A 12,819-nucleotide genomic window follows, 5' to 3' on the forward strand; every position below is an offset into this window, starting at 1 on the left:
TAAACCGAGCAATAAGGCCAACATCAAAGGAAATCTCAAGACGGGTATGAGTCAGATACAAAAGTTTTCCAACAAGCTGACAGTTCATGGTAGCATCAAATTTAGGGGAAGTAGAAGTGACTAAAAGTTTTGCTCCAAACTGAAAGGGAGAAGGGGATGGCTTATAGTAATCCATGCGAAAGTGTTGTAGAAGATCACAGGCATACTTGGACTGGGAAAGGGAAATACCTTCTTTGGATTGCAAGACTTGAAGACCAAGAAGATAATGCAATTATCCTAAGTATGTCATTTCAAACTACTTTTTAAGGCTATACTTCACATGGTTTATAAGGTTGGGTTCACTACTAGTAAGGATAATATCATTAGTTACATAAAGAACAAGAATTATAAGAGACTTACCCACTTTCTTGGTGTAGATAGTATTATCAGAATGACACCTAGAAAATCCAGCATCTAAAAGAAAGCTATTTGTTTTTGCATACCAAGCCCGAGGGGTTTTTTCGGGACTATAAATGGATTTATTAAGCTGACATATAGGGTTGGAGTCTGTTTGCATAAAGCTAGGAGGTTTTTCCATATAGATTTCTTCATGCAAGTCCCCATGCAAGAAGGCAGATTTAACATCCATTTGATGGACTTCCCATTTGAAAGAGGAAACAAGGGAAAGAACAAGGCGGATAGAGCTCATTTTCAAAATAGGGGAGAAGGTTTCAGTATAGCCAATGCCTTCAACTTGTGAAAAACCATTAGCAACAAGACGAGCTTTATGTTTATCAACTTTTCCATCTAGTTCAAACTTGGTTCTATAAACCCATTATCATCTAACAAGTTTTCATCCCTTTGTAAGAGGAACAAGGTCCCATGTATCATTTGCCAATAGTGAATGATATTATTCATTCATAGTTGCATCCCAATCTAGATGGCCTGAATATTATACAAATGTATCAAGATCATAATTCATTGAAGCTTGAGCCAGTAACGAAGAGGCTCTATTGAACTAAGAACATGTACGATGATGATCTGTAGGATCACATACAAGAGCACCTGCTACATCCCAAGTAGCACAGACCCATTTTGGAAGCTGAGGAGCTGAAGGAGGATCCTGAAAAGGTGGGAAAAAGAATTTCATCCTCGTTGTCATCATCTAAAGAAGAAATATTTTCAAAAGTATAAGGGTTAGAGAGAGGTGTCACATCCGAAAAACAAGGTTCGTAGGTCGATATACTTTTTGCAAAATTTACATCTCTTCTAATGATAACATTTTTGGATTTAGGTTGAAGAGGTCTATACCCTTTGACATCTTCAAAATATCCAACAAAAATATATTTTTCACTCTTAGGTTCTAAGGCTTTATGTTTATCATCTGGAATATGCGTCCATGCTTCACTTCCAAAAACAAAAAAGTGACTTACATCTGGTTTAATTAAACTCCATGCTTCTTTTGGAGTGATATTTTTTAAAACCTTAGTAGGAGTGCGATTTACTATGTGATTTTCACTGTTAATTTCTTCTGCCCAAAATTTAAGACTAAGTCCTTTAGGTTGAAGCATACAATTAGCCATTTATTTTAAGGTTCAATTCTTCCTTTCAGCTACACCATTTTGTTGTCAGTATATGGAACAGTATGTTGCAATTGAATTCATGTTCAGTGCAAATGTTGATGAATTTGTTGTTAAAATATTCTCCACCATTATTGGATCTTAGCTTAAGAATTTGATGTCCATATTGTTTCTCAACAAAGGCCTTAAAGGCCAAGAACATGTTAAAGACTTCACTCTTGAGTTTTAAAATGTATGCCCAAGTGCGTCTGGAGAGATCATCAATGAAAGTTAAGAAATACTTGTAGCCAGAGAATGAAACAACTAGAAGTGGACCACATAAATCACTATGCACAAGTTGTAAAAGGGTTGAGGCGTGCGAAGAAGAACGTTTTTCAAAACTATCCCGATGGTGTTTTCCGAGTACACATCCGGAACAAACACCATCTCTACAAGATACCATAGGAAGACCTGCCACCATATTTTATTTACATGGATTTTGAGGGGAGTGATAGTTTAAGTGACCAAATCACTCATGCCAAAGTTTTCTCACTTCATCATTACGAGCAACAAATAGCGAGGGAAGAGTTGATGACCCAAAGTTGTTAAAATATACAACCTTGTAGAATCATCAACAATGCTTGTAGCTAAAATCTGTTTAGGATATATTAGGTCCTTAATTACAACATCATGAAGTGAAAATTCAATGATTTTACCTTCACCTGAATGAGTTATCTGATATACAGATATAAGGTTGTAGGATAAGGTAGGAACACATAATAAATTATTAAGTTGACCATTGTCTAGATGAATAGTTCCAGTCCCTACAACAATAAGAGATTTATCATCACCAACATATATTTTTGGTGTTACAATCATTTAAAGAAGAAAAAATGGCTTTGTTTTTGGCCATGTGATAAGAAGCTCCAAAATCATTGAGCCACTCATGAGAATGAGAAGAAGAGGATACATTTATTGCATAATCAGACCGAGATTCTTGACAACCACATGCGTAATGTGTTCTTCCTGAAGATGAATTTGAAGTTGAAGAGTGCTCCAAATGGATGTTATGATTCTTCATTGATGCTTCCAAGGCTTCCATCTTCTTAAAACATTTGGATTCTAAGTGACCATCATGATTACAAAAGTTACAATGTCTATAAGTATTCTTCCCTTTTTTTTATTTTCCTTATCATTTTGTTGAATTTATTTTTCATTTTAAGACTAAAATTGCTTAGGACCCTTGTTTGTTTTAGGACCATTCTTTTTAGAATTATGCTTCTTAGAATTTTTTAATTTGGTTGTTATTGGGCTGCTAAGGCTTTCTTAGAAGAGTTTTCATTATTAAGAAGACCATGATGTAAGTTTTTTTCTTGTTCTCCTATTAAAGAATCATAGAAGGCATCAAAAGAGGGGGACTTGTAGGCTTGTCCTTGAGAAATAAAGGCTTCTCTAGTAAAATCTAAAGGTGGAAACAAACACACAGTAGGTTGGTCCTAACTTGGCAAGAATGGAATAGATAAGGTTGCCATCTTCTTTCTTAACCTTAAGACCTTCCAAGAGAATTCTAAGGGTCTTGAACTTGGAAAAAAAATATTCAACGGAAGAAAAATTATCGAAGTCCAACATAAGAAAATCATTTTCGAATTGATGGGCTCTAATTTCATTTTTAATTCCAAAGACTTTATTAAGTTGTTTCATTGCTTCATCAGGGGTATCAAGTTCTCTGATATGGAATCTAAGGTCTGGAGAAATAAACATCCCTATCAACCCACATGCTTGTCTTTCTTATTTTCCCATTTGGCTACCTTATCTTCATCTTTAGGTTTAGATTATTGGCCTGAGGCTATTCTATAAATACATTTACTTCTAAGTAAATCCACAATGTAGGATAACCATTGGAAGTAGTTGGTACTATCAAGAATAACTAGGTATGCAATTTCCATTTTAAAATAAACTGAAGTTGAATATGTTGAAACTAAGTGTTCCAATGGAAATATCTCGAAAAATCAGGCTGATTAAAAAAAACAGCTCTGAAAACGACTTTCGGATGAAGAAGTTATGGCTTTTTGATGAAAAGTTGTTGAATATGCCGACGAACTACGTGAATGTTGGGATGCGAATGATGATGTTATATTTAAAAAAAAATCACCCCCTCCCTTCCAAACATAATCTAATTAGCTCACTTTTTAAAAATAAAAATAAAAAATTATGTGACCCACTTTTATAAATAAGTGAAAGTCAATTTTACAATGGTACTTTATGAATTACCCACTAAATTGTAAGCTAAATAAAAGATAAAGTGACTTCGGAATTATAAGTGACTCACTTTTTATAATGGGTGAGAACACTTTTACATAAAGTAAATTTAAAACATAAGATACATGTGCTTTTTTTAAAAAGTAATTCAACAAAAAGAAAGACTTGAACCGAAGACCTTTATTCTCATAAAGTAACTTTGGAACAAGTGAGCTAGTTTAAAAGGTTACTAATTTTTGGAAAAGAGGAAGGATTTTTATTTTTTTTGCTCATTGAAGCTTTGGAGTGTGTGCTTACTTAAAAATCCTCTTTTTTCCTACAAAACAAAAAAAAAAAACACACAACCCAAAAATGAACATGCAAAAGAAATCCAAGCCTTACAACTTAAAATTAGATTTGGCTAGCAACTAAATAATTTCCTCAATGTTTATGATTTCCCGAGATCACACTAAGGTGCAGCGGAAAAGAGCATATGCATGAGAAAAATATTTTCTTTCTATTTCTGGTTTGCCAAGATCGGACAGAGTCGTGGGGCAAAGAGCATATGAGGAAATGAAAGGTATAGATCCAGTAATAAAAGAAATTATAGACGTCTATAAACCAAAAAAAATAGAGAGATAAATAATTGTAATTGCAAATAAAGATTGTATACCTTCAGATCTTAAAAATGACATAGCTAGGGCTACTGGAAACTTTTTCACGTGAAATGAAATGGGTTCCTCACTAGAACCACAGGGGAATCCCTCGAGGAGCAATACCATACCACGTGCATTCATATTAGTGGATTTATATTGAGGAAAAAATGGCATAATATATTGGGGGATATATAGGGGGTAAGGGGTTTTTATATTGGAAGGTATAAAAAAGGAGCTCAATATTAATGATAAAATATAAAGGGGTATAAAAAATTTAATGAAAAAATGGATACCTACAATATCTAGTGGAAGTAGGGGTTTTTTAAATTAGGAAGGTGTATTGGGTTTGTATTGGTAGGGGGTTAAATAATGTGATTTTTAAGGATGTTTTCCAATATGTAGTCAAATTAAGGGTATTCTTTAATATTCCACAAACGCACATTATAGGTCATTGGTTCATTGAGTGAATCCCTCGTGACTAGAACATATGCTCCTAATACAATAGAGCAGTCCTCTCAGCCTGAAACTAGTCATAAATAGTAGATATAGTAAACAACATTCGGATTCAGTTGCACTGGCTTCAGATTTGAGTCACCGACGATCTAACCCTCGAATAGCTCTGATACCATGTAGGAATTTATAGGGTAAGCTCCTTAAATAGAACACCAAAGGACACCATTCACAAACAGATCACAGATCGGCACACTAGTATTCTTGACATGTTTAAAACTGTCAAAGAGGGAAACAACCCACGACCTAAGCCAACACATCCACTTTAGGAAATTTATTAAGATAAAAGAAATAAAATTTACATAAGCTTCTCTCATGAATGGTCACCTTACAAATGACCCTCCATGCTCTTTAAATAGAGATCATGGACCAATCCGATGTTAATCCACGGATCAAGTCTCAGTAATACTGAGGAGAAAATGAACCATCAGTTCACTTCATGTCTATAACATATCATGACCGTCAAATTGTAAGTTACAAAAAGTACATATTAAAGAAACACACTTTAGCTAACTATACACTAGGCCAAGTTAGAGTTAACTATTTCCTATGTGCCGGAATATCCTAACACATCTTTTACTAGTACTGGTCCTTTATTACTCCTCACTAGTGACATATATCAATAAGAAAATATTTCACATCTTATTCAGAAGCATGCCATACTCTAGATTGTGTTTTTTCTCATGTCAACAAACACAATTTATTAGCTCTAGTGCTTATTTAGAGTATGTCACTCTTCTGAGAAATGGCTTAAGGTCCACCCTATACGAATAGGCCCAAAACGCTTTACACAAGACTCTCGAAATTCAAGAGCATTCAAAATAATGGTATACATTAGAAAGTATTTAGGAGAGTATTTAGTAAGACAACTTATATTATAGGGTTTGTTGTTTATTCCTTTTACTACCCAGGACCTCGATTTCTTTTCCATCATTTTATGAGTGTTTCCTCCACATATATGATAGATCTATTATCCTTTTGAGCTATCCTCTACAATAATAGTTTCATGAGTTGACATTTCCTACACATCTAGAACGGTGTCCTTTCTAGATATCTTCAACAATAATGATTGTCGAACATGAATCATATGATGTTGGTCCAATTATGAAAGTAGAAATGTGTCCACCTTTTTGAACATTATATTGGAGCCATCAACTATATTCAATATATGTTGATTTTTTGGAGTTCATATAATATAAGTAGCTTGTTGTTGGCTTTTGCATACCCTTAGTTTGTGATGGCTACGTTGTTTTTAGCACTACTTCATTCAAGGTCTCAACCAAACAAACACCAAATTGGTGTATGAGATCACTTTGCTTGTAATATCATTATGACTTGAATTAATTTGGCATTTATTTTAAAAAATACTCTATATTTAGTATTAAAAAAATATTTATCAATAGATCTTTACCAAAACCTTATTCAAATCATGATTTATATATAATTTGTTATTGTAAAATAACAATATGTATACATGATAATACTTTATTTATATATTTCCAAATTAACATTATAATTAATTTAGTATTTTAAAATTATATTAGTTTGAAATTCCAACTAATAGATTATATTTTTTTATTACATAAGATTCATTATAATTCAAATTTACTATAACTCAAAGAAAAATACTTAAGAAATTTTTCAAAAATGAAATGATAAATAAATTTTTAATATATTTTAAGTTATTTTGAGTTTTTAAAGTAGATACTTTTTGTAACTATTTATTAATTATAATTAATATGAAATATTTAAACAGGCATACATCATATTGTTTTTTTTTTTTTTCAAAAAGTTGAGTTTCAATTAAAAACACATTATATAAGTCTATTAAAGTTTTGAAAAAACAAATATTAAACTAAATAATTTGAAAATAAAAAATAAATTTGAATTTCTATTTTTTAATTGGTTCATTTGCACTAAATGACTAATTTTATGAAGTTTTAAATTCAATTATAAAACAAATTTATTTATTTAAAAAAAAATATCTCCATATCACCAAGTGTTATAACAATTAACTAATAGTGCATATGTCAAATCTTAATATCTATGAAAATTTGATTATATATATTTGAAAGATTTGTCAAATTTATTTTTTAATATGACAACTATTATATATGTACAAATGGTTTGTCAAATTTATTATTGTATAATAAGTATAAATTCAAATAAATTCAATTTCAAATATCTATAACATCATCACACATCTCTTTTTTAAATAATCATATCAAATTGGAAAATGACACATGATGATAATGGAATTATTAAAAAATAATGTTTTGTGGTTGACTCGAAAAGAAATTAAATGAAATTATTGTATAAATGAAGCGTTTTAGCAATTTCTTATATAGTTAAATAATTTTTTCTTAAATTTTTTGTAGTTGTTATATATATATATATATAATATTTCATCTTAAAAATTATATTTATTGAATTTATAAAAATATTGGAAATATTTAATTTATAATTTGAAAGAAGATTAAATATTTTATGTTTGTTATTATTAAAATTGGGTAAAGTAATTCTCGTTAAAATTGCAATTTTGGATTATTGAAATTATTATTTTTAACATAAAAATGAAGTCAAACACTATAAAATAGTCTATTGCGATCACTACTACACTTGGAATTCGTACAGTAAATGTTAATCTTTGATATTTATAATTTCATCAATTCAAAATGATATCTATAGGATTTTATGGTAAGTATGTTTGGTGTCCCCTCATGTTATTAATGATGACGATGATGATGATGATGATTAACATCCACTAAGACCAGTGATGATTATACCTACAAAGCAAGTTATATTGTTTTTTTTTTGGTAAAAAATCTTTAACCTTCAATTACTTTTCAAATTTTCAAACAGAGTCTATGAAGTTCACTAAAGCTATATATATATGTGTGTGTGTGTGTGTGTGTGTGTATTATTCACAAGTGTTATAATAATGTTTGTTATTGTAGTCTTGAATTATGGTGAGTGTTTATCCACATGCCATTCTATTGTGCAAAGACTACAATAAAAATCATTAATGTGACCTATTAAAATTTATTTGAGTACTTTAATCTAATTACATTTTCTCCTTTATTTCATTTTTTATTAAAAAATAAATTTCTAACCACAAACTATACAAACTTCATCAACTATATAGAAACCATATTTTTATATCAATTTACTTTTAAAATATACTTTATAAAAATAAGAACATCCAAAATAATTATTCTATATTATTTTATTATGTACATCCAATAATATATAACGAATATCCTATATATATCAATTACATTTAACAAATAACATGAAATTTAAATATGTACACTTACCATGAGTTGTTACTCTCCACCATTTTTTATGATTTCTTCAACATTTTAACTAAGAGTAAAAATGTATATTTGTAGACTTATATATTTCTACTTAATATCAATAAGAAATTAATAAAAAATGTTAATAGTAAATTAAAATGGTTATTAATTCAAACAACAAATAACTATGTAAATAAACCAACTCTACTTTTAATATTTATATTTTTCATTTTAATTATATAGATGCAATTTTAATTATTTATTATTTTTACTTTAATTTAGCTGTCAATTACTTTTTGCATAAGAGGAAGGTACTAAGCAACAACCTTGCATATTACACTTGTTAAAAATTATTTATATGGAGTTGATATGAACTCATCATCTATTGAATTATTGTAGTGTGATTGCTGATATGTGACTTGTATAATAAAAAATTACATGTCATAAATGACAGGTATTAAAACATCCAACTTGTCGATTTGACATTTCACTTTTAAGGGATGTTTCATTTTTCTCATACCCATTTGCAATTGTAATTACAGTCCTATGAATCATGATGTGGTATTGTGACTCTCATGTCTTTAGTTATATGAGTTATTTAATTACAATAAAGATGTCAAAGGCTCAGAATCTTGTTGATGTTCTCGCCACCCGCATTGTTGCTTTTTTCAATTCTAGTAAAAATTTGGACCATTTCTTGATTTGTGTGTGTCATCCTTGAGTAGGAGCCATGCTAATATTCTATGTATGATTTTGATTTTATTGGATAACTCTGCATCATTCCATGTCGAATCAACTTTACTAAAGTAGAAGGCTTGTCTATTGATTGATCTTGTTGGATGAAGTAGCTTTAGTGAAGTTCAATGCTATTTTGATAATGATCTTGTTGATTGAAAAATGAACCGACTTGACTTTACTGAAGTGATTCATCTTCTTTGTTACTTCACCTGCAATTTGCAGAGGGGATACACTAGCACTAGTAGTAATTACTGCCTCAACGTTAAAAGAAAAACCCTACCTCCATTCTTTCTTGATCTACACTTTTTGTTTGTAAATGTTGTCATTAAATCAAACATGGATATTACAAGCCAATCTTTCCAACACTCCCCATCATGAGGTTTGGGGAACCTAATGAGAAAAAATGGTTTCCCATCATGGGGAAGATGGTGTAATGGTGGGAAGGAAAAAACTGTGTTTCACCCTACAACTACCCAAGTTGACCATGCATACTTGTAGTATTTATAAATTAAAGTGTGATTACAACAAATTTCATGTTGGGAAGTTGATGAATAGCTTCAACTTAATATTATAAGCATTGATTGGTTCAATTAGTTTGATTTATATATCCAATCTGAATACTTAATATTATAAAGCATGTAGAAGGATCTTCTATAGCTAAACATTCACACATATAGGAATGAAGCTTCTGTGATCCATAATGAATTAACCAAAGTCTTTTGGTATAAATCACATAAGAGAAGTTTTTGGCCAATGCGTTGGCCAAAAATTTATCATATGTGATTTCTACCGAAATACTTTGCTTAATACATATAGGAATTGTATAGAAGACAACAATCTATAAATTGCAGAGTAACTAAAGCAAACAAATTTCTTATTTAATTAACCCAATATTGAGCATAACTTATTTAGGTGATGTCAAGGAGGCTAATCCTTAGCCAATCCTTTCCTAATTATCTATCCAATATTAAAGGTATTGAAGAAAAATATAGTGAAACACTTGAAACATTCACCTATGAAACCATTTTGTTATAAGATGAAAAAAAACTCCTTGATTAACTTTGAGATATCTAGGTATTACCTAAATATCCAATTTTTTGGTCGAGGAATAAACCCTTTTCCAATCAAAATATGCAATATATATAGAGTTTGTACAAAATCTTATTTCTAAAGATTACAAGGAAAATAATTTATATCCCAATAACAACTTGGATTCTCTCAACAAAAACTTCTATCAATACATAAAATTTTCAGCTTGATTATCTCTAACCACCCTTGATTTGTGGATTGTGTTCCACACTATCTAAATTTACTCTGATTCTGCTCCTCTGAACCTAGATCTTCCTTGATCATCTACTGAAACATATTCTTCCTTTGAAATACTATTGTTGAAATTATGATATAAGGTCAACGAGGTTTTCTCATTCTTCCCCCTTTTGATAAGCTAAATTAAACATCATTCTATCAGTTTCATCCACTTCTGTATATTTCTGAAAGTTTGGTTTAATTGTGAACAGAGATTTGATCATAGCTATTATATAAATATGATCATAACTATTATATATTATTATTAATTAATTAATTAATTAAATTTATTATTATTATTATTATTATTTATTTTTATTTTTTTCACGTTCTTAATTAGTTTTAGTCAGTTTTATTTTTAGTTAGCTATCCATCTTATTTTAGCAGATTAGGACTATATAATTACTATAACCATCTATCACCTTAAATTACCTTATAAATATATTATGAAAGTAAGGTCCTTTATCTAACTAATTTCCATTAATTTTATATAAAATTTTAACCAACCAATAAGTTAACACCATTTAAAATTATTTTTTAAAAAGTTTCTAGTTATTTTAACTAACTAGCCTACCTTATATATATTTATATTTTGACCTTTCCCCTTAATTTTATTTTTCAACTAACTTATATATATATATATATATATATATATATATATATATATATATATTCTAACTAATTCCCATATAAGTCACTATTCTTATTAAACTAATAACAAAATCAATATATATAATTATTTCTTTTATTTAATCTAAATAACTCCCCTTAATTATAATTTTGACTTTTTGACTGCTGTCCTTAAGTCAAAATTAGCCGCTAGTTAAGATAGTCGTTGGAGGCTCTGCTCAGACTATTTAGCATGCATAGATGGATCTGTTTCTTCAACTTGTCCTGACGATGAGCCACATTGGTTGGTTCGAAACGCGTCAACAAATGTCTCTCCTTATGTGATTTAATCCGAAGTTCTACTTATAAATAATATGGATCACAGAAGCCTCAATTCAACAATATAAATAAGTCATAAGATATTTTCTCAAGAATATTTTGACCACTCAAAGACCGTTTTATTCCAGCAAAATTTCACTTATCCTGTACATCCATCTTAAGTAATGTTTGATATTCTTCCATAGACATTATTTTTTCCCTCTGAATTTTTGAAAGAAGATAAACCTCTTCGTTGTAGAGAAAAGAATCTACATGTGTTTACATTTTTATTTCATTTCCACCATCAGGTTCTTCTTAGTCATAACATTTTTGGTTTGTATAATTGAATGAGTCCTATCAACAATATCCATTTCTTCTAATTCCATCTTTGTTTTTGAATTCAAAAACCTTACAATCTTACCAACTTGATTGGGTTTGTTTCCAAGCTCATTCTTGATTTCATCTATTTCCCTTTCTTCTCATTCTAACAATTCCTCTTATTCAACCATAATTCCAATTGATGTCCAAACATAATACATTGAAGACATGATCTCCACCCATATTCTTTCTTTAGCTTGAATTAAGCATTGAATACTATTATCTTGACCCAAATGTCATTCTAGCTCTTTTGTAACTTAGAATTCTTTTGAAGTTCAACAACTAAGGAATTATCTGACTTAAGTTTCTCTTGTTCAACTTTCTCTAAAGCTATCTTCAAATTATCAATTTCTTGATTCTTTATGCTCAAATATGACAACGCATTTGTTAATTCCTCTGTTGAATCATTTCCTTCCAAAGTTGTTTGAGATGAGGAACCGACTACATCTTTTACCTACTCTCTTTCCTTCAAAAACAATTCCACTTGTGATTCCAGGCTGTGCATCTTCTTATTTTCCTCAATAATCATTGATAAGAGAAATTATTTCTCTTTCTCCATCTCCCCAATTTTTTTTTTTTTTTTTTTGTGGATTCTTAGTAGATTGCAAATTTAACCTCTTGCGAAGGGTCTAAATATCTACATTTCTATTCTTTATTATTTATTGGGTAGCATTGATATCATTAGGATCTAATCCCATTTTTATAACTACATCCTCTTGTGATTTTATCTTGGTATTGTTAGTGAGAGAGAACATTTAATTCTCCATATTTAACTTAAAAAATTATGGTATTCAATGTATTGTGTAATTTATTCAAATTAATTGTTGAACTGGCTAAAGTGGAGTAAATCATCTCCCTTGTTTGTCTATGGTGATCAATATAGTCAATAAGATGGATTTTCTTTGTATTAAAAGAAAATATGGAAGTTTTATAATATTTTGGTTCTCTATCCCCTTGTATGTTAGGTTCTAAAATGTCCAACTAAAACTACCCCTTCTCAGCATTTAGGGTTGAGAGTAATCTATTTTTGTAGAACAACCTTGTTTCCAAAATTGATTGTAGGTGATTGATTTCAAATTTTCATTCTTCTTTTTAATTTCCATAAATTGAGAAAATATATTAGTCTGATTGGAAAAATAAGTTGAAGAATATTGTCATGTTGTTGTTTCCACGTGTTGTATATTGTATATAGGGTCACTTGATAAAATAACTGTAGAAGGTGAAGATACATCA

General features: G+C 29.8%; 2 pseudogenes; both read right to left on the reverse strand.

Annotated features, from left to right (window-relative positions):
* LOC149168504 (leucine--tRNA ligase, cytoplasmic-like) overlaps positions 1–12,819 on the reverse strand; it is a 119,589-nt pseudogene that overhangs the window by 87,643 nt on the left and 19,127 nt on the right.
* Positions 8,918–9,027, reverse strand: LOC149168505 (U6 spliceosomal RNA; annotated as a pseudogene).

This window comes from Pinus tabuliformis, chromosome 4_2 (genome assembly GCF_031772625.1).
Source record: "Pinus tabuliformis cultivar Carrire ecotype Pingquan chromosome 4_2, CPIR1, whole genome shotgun sequence".
In the NCBI taxonomy this organism is placed as follows: domain Eukaryota; kingdom Viridiplantae; phylum Streptophyta; class Pinopsida; order Pinales; family Pinaceae; genus Pinus; species Pinus tabuliformis.